The sequence below is a fragment of the Marmota monax genome, unplaced genomic scaffold (genome assembly GCF_021218885.2).
Source record: "Marmota monax isolate L192 unplaced genomic scaffold, Marmota_monax_Labrador192_F-V1.1 WCK01_AAM20220418_F8-fsc00049, whole genome shotgun sequence".
Taxonomy (NCBI): Eukaryota; Metazoa; Chordata; class Mammalia; order Rodentia; family Sciuridae; genus Marmota; species Marmota monax.
The window spans coordinates 10,058,147-10,073,617 of record NW_026694221.1 but is presented as its reverse complement, the minus strand read 5'-3'; the positions used below and the strand labels follow the sequence as shown (position 1 = coordinate 10,073,617).

The 15,471-nt window shown below is 36.6% G+C and overlaps 1 pseudogene; it reads left to right on the top strand.

The window, feature by feature from the left end:
* The first annotated feature begins 9,042 nt into the window (after positions 1-9,042).
* On the top strand, positions 9,043-14,286 carry LOC124108127 (dihydrofolate reductase-like; annotated as a pseudogene).
* The last annotated feature ends 1,185 nt before the right edge of the window (positions 14,287-15,471 follow it).

Genomic DNA, 15,471 nt, shown 5'->3' with positions numbered 1-15,471 from the left:
TGGCAAAGGGCAATAATAAAATAGATATTGAAAAAAGCATCCTGGTTCTGTTGCAGATGTAAGAAGAGCCAAACTGGAGTTTTGGATATCAGTTGTTATGGATTTGAGCCAAATCATCTTCTTTTTGGTCTGTAGAAATCGCTTTAGTTAATCTTTCTGGAATCCAAATCGGCTGCTGTTCTCCCTGTGGAAACACATAAACAGACCCCCGACTCCAGACAATCACTGGGTGAGGACCTTGGTTAATCTCTCTGGAATCCAAATCGGCTGCTGTTCTCCCTGTGGAAACACACAAACAGACCCCCGACTCCAGACAATTACTGGGTCAGGACCTTTCCATTGTCCTGTTAGAATATCCTTCCAAAGTACCTTGGGCTTATGTACATTTTTTGGACACATATGCCTTTCCGCAGCACTAAGTCCTGATGAATCCAAATTTAAAAAGTTTAGAGTAAAAAGGGTTATTTTAAGTTTATCTTTGGGGAATGTATACCCTTTCCCAATTCCTTCTTTTTGCTTTAATAAGTACATTTTAATAGTTTGATGAGCTCTTTCAACTATGCCTTGTCCCTGTGGATTGTATGGGATTCCTGTTATATGAGTAATGCCAAATGTTGAGCAAAATTGTTTAAAAGAGGTAGAAGTATAACCAGGGGCATTATCTGTTTTTAACTGTTTTGGAACACCCACAGTGGCAAAATTTTGTAAGCAATGAGCTATAACATCTTTAGTTTTTTCTCCACCATGAAGGGAGCCCATCAAAAATCCAGAAGAAGTATCAACTGTAACATGCAAATATTTTAATTTTCCAAATTCTGGCAAGTGTGTGACGTCCATCTGCCAAATATGGTTAGGTATCAATCCTCTAGGATTGACTCCAAGATTAACTTGTGGTAAAAAGGTCACACAATTTTGACATTGTTTTATTATTTGTCTAGCTTGTTCCTTAGTTATTTTAAAACGCTTTTGTAAAGTATTAGCATTGACATGGAACTTTTTATGAAAATGTATAGCTTCTTCTAGTGTAGAGAAAATATGTATGTCATGTGTAGTTTTATCTGCTAAATCATTGCCCAAACTAAGGGCTCCAGGCAATCCTGTATGTGCCCTGATATGTCCTATAAAGAATGGATCTTTTCTGTCCCAGATTAGACTTTGTATAGTGGAAAGCAAAGAGAAAACAGTAGAAGAAGGGGAAATCCTACCAGCATCTTCAAGAGATACTATAGCATTAACTATATACTGACTATCAGAAAATAAATTAAATACAGAATCTTTAAACATCACAAAAGCTTGTAAAGCTGCATTAAGCTCTACCTTTTGAGCTGATTGTTTGGGTACTAAAAATGTAAAAGTTTGATCAGGGGTAACTACTGCTGCTGTACCATTATTTGACCCATCAGTGAATATATTTGGAGCATTCATGATAGGTGTTTTTCTTGTCATTTTTGGAAAAATTACAGGATGCAATGACCAAAAAGACAATAAAGGATTAGATGGTAAGTGGTTATCAAATGAAACATTAGATTTGCACATGATTATTGCCCAAGTATTTAACTCATTAGCTAACTCATCAATTTGATTCATAGTATATGGAGTAATAATTTTATTGGGAGAAATTCCAAACACTCCCTTTGCTGCTTTTATTCCTTTGAGTATTAATTGTCCTACAGCCTCAGGATACCTAGTAAGAATAGTGTTAGGAGAATAAGATAAAAGTATCCATAATAATGGACCTTCTTGCCAAAATACTCCTGTAGGAATATTTTTTGTTGGTAGTACAATAAATAATAAAGGCAAACTTATATCAATTCTATCCAAGTGCATATTTTCCATATATGTTTCAATGATTTTTAATGCCTTTCTTGCTTCAGGCGTTAACATTCGGGGTGAATTTGGATCTAATGGACCTTTTAGGATATCAAATAAAGGTCCCAACTCTCCTGTTGGTATACCTAAATAAGGCCTTATCCAATTTATGTCTCCTAATAACTTTTGAAAGTCATTAAGTGATTTGAGTTGATCTACTCGTATTTGAATTTTTGGTGGACGGACCATGGTTGAGGATAATAGAACTCCTAAATAATTAATTGGAAAATTTAATTGTACTTTATCTATTGCTATCTCTAGATTATAATTTTTTAATAAGTTTGTAAGTGTGGCATAACATTCTAGCAATGTGTTTTTATCTTTGTGTGCTAATAATACATCATCCATATAGTGAAATATTTGTAGTTCAGGATTTTGATTTCTAAGTGGCTGGATTACTTTGTTAACATAAATTTGACACATAGTTGGGCTGTTAGCCATCCCTTGAGGGAGTACTTTCCATTCATATCTCTGATCAGGACCTTCATGATTCAGTGCAGGGATAGTAAATGCAAAACGTGGACTATCCTCAGGATGAATTGGAATTGAAAAAAAACAATCTTTAATATCTATAACTAAAACATACCAGGTTTTTGGCAAAGCAGACAACTGAGGAATCCCTGATTGAGCAGGTCCCATAATAACCATCTCATTATTAATGGCTCTTAAATCTTGCAATAATCTCCATTTACCAGATTTCTTTTTGATGACAAAAATGGGAGTATTATGGGGAGATACAGAAGGTTGTATATGTCCTTCTGCTAATTGTTGTTTGACCAGGTCATGGGCTGCTTGTATCTTTTCTTTAGTCAGGGGCCACTGAGGAACCCATACTGGTCTTTCTGATTTCCAAGTAATTTTTATTGTCTCAGTGGCCCTTTCTGAAAATCCAACCCATGTCTGTCTGTTCCTTGATCTATTTGTATTGGTGCTGCTATACCTTGTTCTTGTTTTTCTAATCTTTTTCCTTTCCTAAAACCTTATCTAGTCATAATAGTGGGTGCATTTTGGTTGATGTTATTTGTTAATGTCAAACCTAATTGATCTAGGACATCTCGTCCCCATAAATTTATGGGAAGATGATCCAATACATATGGCTGTATAGTTCCTTCACATCCTTCAGGATCCTTCCAATCTAATACCATTGCACTTCTATGGGGATTAGTCGCCACTCCTAGGCCTCGAAGCGTTTGAGTGGCTTGTTGTAATGGCCAATGTTTTGGCCATTCTTGACGAGAGATGATGCTAAGGTCTGCACCAGTATCCAGTAGCCCATTAAATTCATGTCCTTGAATATTTAGTTTTAGCATGGGGAGAGAATCTAAATTTAAAGAAAGCATAGCCCAATCTACACCTGTGGAGCCTAATCCCTTGGAACCTCTTTCTACAGTACGACTGGAAAATTTATCATGTAGGCTGGGTATTATTAGTAACTGTGCTATTCTATCTCCTGGTGAAATTACTGATATACCCTTTGGAGAACTGGCTATAATTTTTATTTCACCTTCATAATCGGGATCAATTACCCCAGGACTTATCATAAGTCCTTTTAGAGTAGAAGAGCTGCGTCCCAATAATAAGCCTACTGTTCCTTTGGGAAGAGGTCCTTTCACCCCTGTGGGAATGATTTGAACTCCCATCTCTGGAGTTAGTACTGCTCTGGTGGAGGCGCAGATGTCCAACCCTGCGCTCCCTCTGGTTTGTCTGATGAGGGATCTGATGGACAATGTGTCCTGGGCACTACCCTGATGGGGTTGCTGGGTTCCTCCAGTGCTCCGTATATTTGTGGTTTTGGGCCCCGGAGCATTGGGCCCCCCTGTCCATTTTTTGGCAATGGAGCCCGATGCCTTTCTCCACGATATCATGGATAAACACCTGGTCCTTGTTCGTTTTTTGATAATGGAGTACCCTCTATGGTGGTTTGAGAACGGCATTCATTAGCCCAATGTCTCCCTCTACGGCATCGTGGGCAAATACCTGGTATTCTACTCCTTTGATACCTAGTTTTGTTAAACCCTCCTCCAATGGGGCAATTCCTTTTAAAATGTCCTGTTTGTTCACAATTGTAGCATGTTCTTGGCCTGGCATGTAAAGCCTGTTTTACTGCAGCTGCCACAATTTGCCCTTGTTCATTAATGTCTCTGGCATCTAAAGCCTGTTTTACTGCAGCTGCCACGACTTGCTCTTGTTCATTAATGTCTCTACATAATTTAATATATGTGTTTAAATCTTCATGTTTCCATGGTCTAATGATATCTCTGCACCAACGATTCGCTTGCTCATAAGCCAGGTGTTTTAGTAATGGCATTGCTTGTTCTATATTCCCAAAAACTCTGGTAGCTATTTGAATAAGCCTATCTACAAATTCAGCATAAGGTTCATTAGCTCCTTGTATTACCTTAGATAATTGACCTTGTAAACCTCCATGTCCTTGTAAAGTCTTCCATGCCTTAATTGCATCTGCAGCAATTTGTGCGTATACGCCAGGATCATATGCAATTTGTTGCTGCTGATCCTCATAAGGTCCCTTTCCTAACAACATATCTAGATTTCTCTGAGGATAACCAGCTGTTGCATTTCGCCTAGCCGTCTCCTTGCAAAATTCCTCATTGGCAACCTTCCATAACAGGTATTGTCCTCCATTTAGCACAGCTTTACACATATTAGCCCAATCTGCTGGCGTCATGTTCAAGTTGTTAATGGATTCGACCATGCTTACAGTGAAGGGTGCTTGAGGACCATAGGTTGTTACAGCCTCTTTTAGCTGCTTCACTGTTTTGAAATTTAAAACTTGGTAAAATCGCTGCCCTCCTGCCTCAAATACAGGGCATGTTAATATTTGAGATCTTGTCTCAGGATCCCAACTATCAACTGCGGGGGTTGGGGGCCTCCCAGCATATGGAGGTGGCGCTGTTGGTTGGACACTTACGCCCTCTGGTGATAGAAAGGTGTTAGTAGCAGTCTCCTGTAGAGGTGGTGCTGTTGGTTGGACACTTACACCCTCTGGTGATAGAAAGGTGTTAGTAGCAGTCTCCTGTTGTAACTTTCCCCCTGATGGCTTTTTCTGTTTTACACTTTCTTTCTCTGTCTGACTAGCTTGAGAGGCCTTCTCTTTTACTTGAATCTTTTCCTCTGTCTGACTAACTTGAGAGACCTTCTCTTTTACTTGAATCATTATGTCTTCTCCTTCCTCTACCATTGTCTGAACTGAAGGCTTTGGACTAAGCAAACAAGATACGAATGTCCACAATGGCAATGTGCCAACTGGCAGAGTCCCTGGGCTTTTCTTTTCTATTCTTTTTAAATCTTCACCATGATGGTTCCATTGTGATATATTTAACAACTCCTCCTTAAAAAGCCATGGGCTACATTTTTGTATTGTATCAACGTATGCCCTGACTGCTCTTGATTTTACTGGGATGCCTCCTTCCTCTAACAATTTACTTAACACTCTTTCAGTTTGTTTTTTACTAATTTCTGATCCCATATTTCTACTATAATACAACCCAACAAGATGACGCCAAACAAAACCGAGACAGAATGAAATAAAAAGGGAACAACAAAAAGTCATTATAGCCTTTCTATCCTCCTGACATGTGCATCCGTCCTTTCTCCCTATCTGTTCCTCAGACGTAAATAATTTTTCCTCAGATGTGAGCGGTTTTTCTTCCGTCTCACTCATCTCCAGGGACAGGCAACTTAAAACAAAAGTGAAGCAAAATAAAAGAGGAATCTTAAAATGGCTACCCATCCTCTCGCCCTGCCCTCAGGGGCGAGCAGTTTCACTTACCCTCAGTCGCTCCCCGTGCGAGCCACCAAATGCCGCAGTCCGGCTGGGCACAATCAGGAGCCACTTGTCAAAAGAAACTAACTTTATTTTTAGAACCACACACGCCAAACAAAATAGCCTCTCAGGAAAAACCCTCAGAGCCTCAACTGCCACCACCGGTTTTCCACAAGCCTCTCTCTCCCACACAAGCTTCTCTCCACCTCCCACAATCCTCCTCTCTTGAGGCCGATTGGCTGGGTCACGTGGGCGGAGCCAAAAAAGTCCCCCAATGAGCAGCTCCGTGGTCTGAAAGGGCAGGGAAACAGCCCAATGAGCATCACCGCAGAGGAGCCAATCAGCTAGATGTTGCTGGGGCCGAGGAGCCAATCAGCTAGATGTTGCTGGGGCCGCTGTGAGCCAATCATCAGCCAGTAGCTGGAAGTTTGCTGGCAGCTGGAAGTTTGCTGGGGCCCCTTTGGCTGTGGCTCTCAACAAATATGTTTTCTGACACTAAATTCTGGAAATTCTTTCCCAATGAGTTAAAAACAAAAAATTGGCCTAACTGGAAAATTAGTGTGGTATTAAATATAGTTTTCTAGCTTTTGAAATTGAAAGTATTACACTTGACCCTTTACTAGTATTTGTATTAATGTTCTTTTGATATAAACCTTATTTTTATCAAGTGAAAAATATTGTTATAATTTTGATTATGTATTTATTAATAATTCAATTTCATATCTAGTTTCATGATTACATTTTAGATCATTCACTTTGGGCCAGAAAATATTTATTTGACCAATTCTGAAATAAGTTTCCATCCAATGGTGATGAATTTCATGAACTTACTTTCTGAGGGAAAGTCTAAAATTTCATTTTATAGTTTGTATTATTTCTCCTTTATCAGTTAATCCTTTCTTGACTACAACTGCTGACTATTAAAGATTAGAAAATTCAATGGAACAAGAGTAAACCTAAATTAACCCTTTATTTATTACTGATTTTAGAATTAAAAAGACATTGAAATGTAGTTATTCCATTACTTGTAAAGAATAAAACAGTGGGTTTGTTTTACTTACTTTCCAGTTGAAAAGTAACTAAAACGTATTCCCCACGACTTGTCAGATATTGTATTTCACTGCTAACTACATGTTAAAAAAATGTGTAGCAGTATAGACACTGACATGTGAATTCTGAACTCACCATTATGGAGGATACTGGCAAGTGGTATGGACAGCAGCATTAGAAGATTGAAATGTCTGTGAGGTGCAAAGTCAGTGAAACCAATATTAAGAAATATATACCACTTGCCAGAATCCCCAAATCATATTGCTTGGTGAAAAGTCATATAATAAATGCATTCTGTGGATTTTCAAAAATATTTTAGAAAAAATATTCTAGATAAGACAGAAAGTCCTACTTGTCAGACACATGAAAGCTAGAGGCAAGAATATTGGAAGATTTATATGAACAAATATTATACTCTGTTTTTGTCATTACTCATTGGTACAACTGGGAGCTATTACTAATAGATGTGATTGTTAGCAGTTTACACTAAGTTTTGTAGAGTGAAGGTCTGTAATCAGGCTTTATGTTTTCATTTCAGTGACCTATAATTTAGGGTTTTCTAAAAATATAGATGTATGATAGTTGTCCTGGTTTCCTTTACCTTTTTGCCATTCACTAATCAATGCTACCACCATCTGCAATAATCAACCCCCACAACTTACATTTTCATGCCAAAAGTCATTCTTCACTCTATCAGTTACAGATCTTATCAGTTTGTGAACCTAGTTAATATACAAGTATGCCTTTCTATTCACTTTAGGATAAAATTCAAAATCCTTAGCAAAGTTCACCACTTAAGAAGTATTATTTGCCTGTTACTAGCAATGATTGGAAACATGGTAAGTTTATTAAGAAATTTGCTATATTGTTTCCTTTAAAAATTGTAAGCAAATGTAAATAATTCAAAATCTGTATTAAACCCTCTTGATGGCATCTTACACCCATGGTCTGTCTCTAGCTCTGTTCTACCAACATAAACTCTTGTCTTCCATTCTCAGGGTCATCATATGTTCTAAGACCATTTACAAGAAAATCTGCCTTTAGCTTCACAGAACTCAGATAGTTTTTGTGACACTGTTCCTTAGTAACTAAGCACAGGAGGTCCAAATCTATTGTGGTAAGGCACACACCCTCTTTAACATTGATGAGGACCCCAAAGCCAGCAGCACCTTCTCTGCTGCCTTCCTTTCCCATAGAAGCCCTTCACACTCAGAAAAAGAGTTTGGAGGACCTAACTACTCTATCATCCTCAGGGCCAGAGTCAAAGGAGCCTGATTCCTTCCTACCAATAGTGTGGTAACAAAGTCACTTTTAAAAAGGTCTAATTGGTCCTATACTCTGGTTTTGTTTTAAATAAATTGAAGCTGTGTAATCTAAAATATTCATTTAAATTCCATAAGTATTTTAAACTTATTCAATGAAGATTAAAAATCGTTATTCTCAAAAACAAGAGGTATTTTTATTGGGATATTTTACAAAAACAAATTTTTAGTATTTAGTTAACCATGATTAATTTTTAAGAAACTAAAAACTATTTGGAGGTAGAGCACTGTGGGAGCTGAATAATATCCTATAGAAGACAACTCCCCATAGAGATAACAAATTTGAATCACTTCATGTACCAAACCACCTTCACAAATTTGAAGGAAGCCAGTAAAAGAACCATAGTGCCAGTTTTAATAGAATAATAAGAAAGACACATTGAAGAAGGCAGAAGTTTACCCTAACTGCAAAGAGTCTGAAGAGTGATTCCTTCTACTTTGAAATTTTTTGTTGTTGTTTTTGATTTTTATTGGTTGATTGGTTTTTTGGAATATTAAGGATCAAACCCAGGACCTCCCACATGTGGGACAAAAACTGTCAGCTGCTGAGCTGCAACCCCAACCAGGTACCTCAAACTTGAGGAAGGGAGAATGAATTAATTTCAGGTCATAGACTTAAAAACCAGGGCTACCACGGTGAAACCCAGAGGTAGAAAGAGTGTTGCAACCCATGTCCCTAGCCCAGTTCTGTTAGAACTACTTTAGCCTGATGGCTAAATGAATACTCTACCCCTACTCACCCCAAAAAAAGTGACAGAGGGGGGACCTTATAAAAACTGGCCCAGGACTTCCTGTTGGAGCTCAACATCAGGGTCAGTAAATTGATACCCAACATGAGACAGGGAGCAAAGTCTATACTCAAAACAGGGTTCAGAAATGGAAACTCCAGATCTACCCAAGCATGAGAAAGAAACTTATTTATAGTGAGTTGTGCTTGAGTTTTGGCTCATATCATTGCCAGCCTTGTGTGAGATTGGATCATATTCCCCTTCCCAAGACTATACAGGGGCTTTAACTATGAGACTAAGGCATTATACTCTTAGCATCACCTGGCAGCCCATGAATGCACTGTTTCACCGTTTGTCCTCTAACCTGGTTCAGGTAGCTATCCCAAAGCCAGTTCTTACAGATGAAGCCTCTAGATTAGCCCAGGTACCAAGTACAAATGTGATCCCTGAGATAGACATATGTTTCAACCTCTATTGCCTCCAGTTGTGGCATTTGCCTGGGTGCACCCCAGAAAATGAGTAGGTCTTTGTGGCTTTGAAGCAGTGGTAACCCAGGTTACATCAGCCTTGGTAATTAAGATACTGCCTTCAACAGCTCTATCCTAACCTTGGATAACATAACATTTAGCAAGTCTGTTTGCTTCGGGTAGGACACAGCATAAACATAAGACTTACATGGAACAAAGTGCCAAGTGGTGAAACCTAACATGTGACAGATCCTAATGATTTCCATTCTTGGACTAATGCCAAGAATGAAAACCAGGACTGAAACATTTCTGGGGCCAGGGAGATACACAGTAGAGACACATGGCTGTAGTCTAATGGTCTTCTATTCCAGCAAGCACCATCTGTACTGAATGCAGTGAACTTGAGCCATGAGTTCTCTTCAGCAGGAGGCAGACCATAGAAGTGTAGGTCTTTGTCTCACACAAGATATTGATCTTGGCAAACTGTGGGTTCAGAGTGTGACTCAGCATTGCAATAAATTGTGATACTATTTGTGGTCATAGGTGCAATATGGGAACTGGGGACTTCTTTCTCCATGATGATTCTGCAAAATCCAAGAAGGATCTCTCAGTACATTGACCACATGTGCTAGACAAGTATATGGGCGTACACTGGGCCCAAGTAGAGGAATGTTGGGGGTGGGCTACTCTGAAGTTATTTCTTAGTTTATGCTGAATAACACATCAACTGTAGATTTGGGACAAATTGAACGTGAATCAGCTTTTAATGCTCAGAGAAAATATAACAGAGGACTCACAGTAAACATGCATTTTGGTCATCATGTAGTGCTGAAAGAGTAGAAGTTACTATGGTCTTAGAGAAAGCCCATATAGGGTCAGGGAAGCCTTTTGAGAATTTTATAGACAGTTGCAAACAAAGCCAGATTATGAACACTGGTCTAAAAACTCCAAAGCCTGATGTTATCCCATCCCAATATGTAGCAAAACCTTTTGAGGAGCCATGATTTCACCTAACAATCACAACAAAGTGCCAGAAACTAACCATTGGGTCATCAATATGGATAAACTATGAGAGAATTCAAAATAGATGTTTTCAGGAAACTCAAGATGCTTCAACAGAATGTGGATAAAAAATTTAGAACTCTAACAGGGAAAGAACAAAGATGGAAGCAATTGAAAAAAAATCAAGCAGAAATGCTGAAGAACACACTAAGTGAAATTTTAAATATGAGAGAAAAAATCAATAACCAAAAAACATCCAACAGAAGAATGCATTATAACCTCAAAAACCAGGTTTTTGAAGAGACACAGAAAAGATAAAAGTGAACAAAAATGAAATAGAATGAAGAAAGCTTACAGGAACTTCAAAACAGCATTCAAAGACCAAACATTTGGGTTATAGGGTTAAAGAATTTGAGAATGTCAAAGATGTAGGAAAAGAAAAAAAATAAGGAGAAAATATGAGACAATTTTCTAATTTTCTAACCCTAGAGAAGTTTGTGAATAGCCAAGTATCAAAAGTCAAAGGCCACCTGTCAATTTATTTCAATGTATCTTTCCAAGATATGTTATGATCAAAGACACAAAAGTGAAAGAAAATGAAAAAATTCCCCAGGCACCAAGAAGAAATAAGCAAATACTTATTAAGATTGTCCCAGTTTACTTGTAGCAGACTTTGCAACAGAAACCTTATAGGTCATGAGAGAGTAGTTTGATATTTTCATAGTACTGTAGGCGAAAATAAAATAGAATAAAAACCAATAGGGACAAGGGCTGTGACTCAGTAGTAGAGTTTGTGCCTAGCACATGCGAGGCCCTGGGTTAGATCCTCATCATCACATAAAGTAAATAAAATAAAGGTATTGTGTCCAACTACAACTAAAAAATAAAAATTAAAAAAGAATAAAAACCAATAACACTGTACCCAGCAAAGTTGTCATTTAGAAATAAAGAAGAGAAAAAAAATATTCCTAGATAAACAAGAGCTGAGAGAATGTATATTCAATAAACTTATCCTATAAGAATGCTAATGAAAGTTCTTCAAACTCAAAGAAGACATTTATGAATAATAAAAAATCATAAGGTATAAAATTAATTGGTAATAGTAACTTCAGAGAAAAATTCAGAATACTCCAATATTAGAAATATTTTATGTAATGTTTGACCCAGGTATCTCTCTCCTTGGTCTATACCTGAAAGACTTAAAAACAGCATACTACAGTAACACAGCCACATCAATGTTTATATCAGCACAATTCACAATAGCTAAATTGTGGAGCCAACCTAGATGCTCTTCAGTGGATTAATGAATGGATAAAAAAAGTGGCATATATACACAATGGAATATTACTCAGCAATAAAAGAGAATAAAATCATGGTATTTGTAGGTAAATGGATGGAGTTGGAGAAGATAATGCTAATGAAGTTAGCTAATTCCCCCCAAAAAAACAAATGCCGAATGTTTTCTCTGAAATAAGGAGGCTGATTTATGGTGGGGTAGGGAGGGGAAGCATGGAAGGAATACATGAATTCTAGATAGGGCAGAGGGGAGGGTGGGAAAGGGAGAGGGCAGGGGTTAGCAAGGATGGTGGAATGTGATAGACATCATTATCCAAAGTACATATATGAAGACACAAACTGATGTCAACATACTTTATATACAACCAGAGATATGAAAAATTGTGCTGTATATTTGTAATAAGAATTGTAATGCATTCCACTGTCATTTATTTTTTTTTAAAAATCAATACAAAAATAAAATAAAATTTTTAAAAATGAAAAATAATAAACTAAATATGTTAAGAGATAGGCAATATGTAAAAATGCAAAAATGAGACATCAGAAAATAAAATATGGGGAGGAATGGAGTACAAGTGTAGTTTTTTTTTTTTTTTTCAAAAACATTTTCCCTCTCTTTATGGTATCTTTTTTGTCCTTATAGAAAGTTACATTACTATCATTTCACAACAGCTTGTTATAATCAAAAGATGTTTTTTGTAAACCTTGGGTTAACCCCAAAGCTTGAATATATAATAGACAAGCAAAAATAATGAGGATGAAATCACAATACACTACTTGAGTAAATGATTTAATTACTAAGGAAGATCGCAAAAGTAGAAACAGTTTAGAAAATGACTATAGTAAGACCTATTACCAACTGATAATTACATTAAAAGTGATGAATTAAACTAACCATTAAAAATGTACAGCGACTGAATATATTTTTTAAAAGGCCCAAATATATGTTGCTCACCAAAATTTATTTCACCTCTAATGTTGAGAGCCACAGCTAAGTCAGAATGGCCCCTGGCATTTTGCCAGAAGTAATGGTTGAGAGGCAGCCATTAAGATGATGATAATTAAATTAAGCTGTGTCAATAGGGAAGTTCCTGCTACCTGGGCGCCCGCTACTTTGGAGCTTTCGTGGGGATTGCTGGAAAGTTCGCGGTGGTTGGTGAAGTTCTGGTGGGGAGTTCCGGTTAGTGTGTGGTGTGCAGGAGAGGAGCCCTGTGGGTAGCGTTCAGGAGAGTTCCCGGGGAGTATGCGTGGAGTGCTGTTGGAGTTCAGGCAATAAAGTTTCCTGTTTGAACATACAAGTGCTTTGTAGCATCTCAGTGATTTGTGCCCAGTTAGATTGCGGCACTCTAAGGATACTCATAAACTAAAAATGAAAGTGAAATAAAATAGTTTAGTGGATGGAATTCATAAGAAAGCAGGAATAGCCATATTTATATTAGTTAAGATAAAATTTAAATCAAAAGTAATAAAAAAAGATAAATACCCCATTATACCTTACTACAGGGGTCAATTCCCTAAGAGGAAATAACAGTTCTAAAAATGTTATTCCAAATTAGAGCACCTAAATATGTAAAGCAAATATTAACAGACCTAAATAGACAGAGGCTCCGATGCAATGATTTTTGAGGACTTTAAGAACCCCCATTTATCAATGTCCAGGTCATCCAATCAGAAAACTACCAGCAGATGTAAATTTCAGCCTAGACCTTAAAGAACCTAGCAAACATCGGTAGAATTATCCACACAACTACAGAATAGATAATCTTCTCAATAGCACATAGATCATTCTCCAGGCTAGATTATTGGATAGTTTTATTGTAGTTCCTTTATTTCTTTCTCTCTCAGTCTTTTGCAAAGGGTGGGTTGACCAGGAGTTGCAGCCATGTGAGCTGAAACTGACAAGACTTTTCAAGGGATGAAGGCTTAGGCAACTAGGGGCAGGGCAACTAGGCACTATTCCAAATAAAACCTGTGCCATTCTATGTCTGACTCCCCAAAGCCTCCTGTCCATCCCACAAAGCAAAATGCATTCCATTCATTTCCAATTGTCCCTGAAATCTAAACTGTTCTAGCACTGCTCAAGAATCCAAGTTCAACATCTCCTCAGAGATGAAAGGTAAATTGTGAACCCTTTTAAAAATAATAATTAGAAATGGAATCCAGGTATAGCAGGTGATCTGGGAGCGATTGTCCCCTAAACTGCATTGTCACCATGTCGCAAAACATGGGCATTAGCAAGAACTGGGACCTGCCCTGGCCCTGGCTCAGGAATGAATTCAAGTATTTCTGATAAATGACCACAAACTCTTCAGTAGAAGGTAAACAGAATCTACCTACCAAAAGACCTGGTTCTCTATTCCTGAGAATAATTGACCTTTGAAGACAGAATTAATAAAGTTCTCAATAGAGAACCCCAAGAACTTACTCAGGAGCTCATTTTCTTGCCAAAAGTCTGACCAATGCCTTAAAACTTACTGAGGAGCCAGAATTAGCAAGTAAAATAGACATAGTTTGGATAGTAGGAGGCAGTTCTGTTTATAAGGAAGCCATGATTCAACTAGGCCATATTAAACTGTTTGTGACAAGGATCATGCAGGAATTTGAAAGTGACACTTTTTTTTTTTTCAGAAATTGATTTGGAGAAATATAAAATTCTTCCAGAATACCCAGGTGTTCTTTCTGAGGTACAGGAGGAGAAAGGCATTAAGTACAAATTTGAAGTTCATGAAAAGATTGATTAATATGAAGATGTTTTCTGATTTATTTCAGGTTATCCCTCCCTCTAAAAAAATTATATATTTTATATTAGAATAAAAAGACTTAAAAATAATAATATATATACTATATCTACTAATAATATTTGTACTAGAAAAATATTTTCACTATAAATAAATGATTAATATTTCAGCAGATAAGTTTAACTGATTTAAACATTATATATATATATATATATATATATATATATATTTACATATCAAAACATCATATAATGCCCCATAAATATGCACAATGTTTTTATGTAATCAGTTAAAGAATAAACTTAACTTATATTTTAAAAATATAATGTAGAAGTATCAACTTTTAAAATGAAATGACAAGTAACAAATAAAAAATGTTTTGACTCTCAACATTTGCAAATGTTTCAAACAAATGCCAGAGTAAATTTATTAGAAAGACTGGAATATTTTACTTCTCATTCAGTAGTTCATTTTCTACATAATCTTGGAAAAGGAACTTAATTTCTCTTGTCAAATAAGTAATAACTTTCAATTAGTTGGAAGAAACAGAATTATTTGCTATATGCCAGCATAAATAATTGCATAGATAGTTTTCCATTTGAATTAGATATGGTTTTCATTTAATAAAATTTATCCATTTTAGCTTCATAAACATAGTCAGTGACCTTATATGAAGGTATAGTACATTTCCAACACTGAAAAACTCCCTTCACGTTTGTTCATTGACAATACCCTCCACAGTATGTTATCACTAATGTACTGGTTTTCCCTATGATCAAAATAAATTTAGTTATACAGTTTGAAGCCTTCTGATTCTGGCTTCTTTCAATTTTAATTCAAACATATTGGTTCACATTTCATCAATCAATTCCTTTGTATTCCTAGATTGTATTTCATTATATAGATGCAATATATTTTATATGTTTCACCATTCAAGTACAAATGAGTTGTTTTCCTTTTTTTTTTGTTCATTGAAAACAAAGCTTCTATAAATATTTACATCTAAATCACTATATTATTTCAGTACATACATCAATATCCAGAAATGTCATCAACTGATCATGTGGCAACTTTATGCTTAAAGAAGGTGACAAAAATATTTTTCAAGTGACTGTGACATTTTGCATTCATACAAAACTTCTATGACTTTCCTTTACTTCATGTTTTGCAAGAGTGGTTAATTTTTTAAAAATTAATAAAATGTAACTATCTCAT